Raw genomic sequence first — 290 nt, 5'->3', positions numbered from 1 at the left:
TTAGGGGCTGCCGCATGGAAGGACGTCCCGTGGGTGCCGTCAGCAACTGCTGTACAAAACACGTGTGCTAGGCGGAATGTCTCCCCTCCGTGTCTAATGTTACGGAGATTTCACTGGAAAGCTCTGCCACTCTGGCACAGAGAGCGGGTTACTGATCTCCCGCGATGTGCACACTCTCCCGGGGGCACAGTAACTGAGAAGGACCCCAAACGCGGCCGCCCAGCTCCACCCGCGTGGGGATGCCGCTTAGGGCGGACCGATGCGCGGATCTTTCCCTGGGGTTGCCGGCC

The sequence above is a fragment of the Geospiza fortis genome, unplaced genomic scaffold, assembly GCF_000277835.1.
Source record: "Geospiza fortis unplaced genomic scaffold, GeoFor_1.0 scaffold112, whole genome shotgun sequence".
In the NCBI taxonomy this organism is placed as follows: domain Eukaryota; kingdom Metazoa; phylum Chordata; class Aves; order Passeriformes; family Thraupidae; genus Geospiza; species Geospiza fortis.
The sequence above is the reverse complement of the archived record's forward strand: the minus strand, read 5'-3'. Positions refer to the sequence as shown.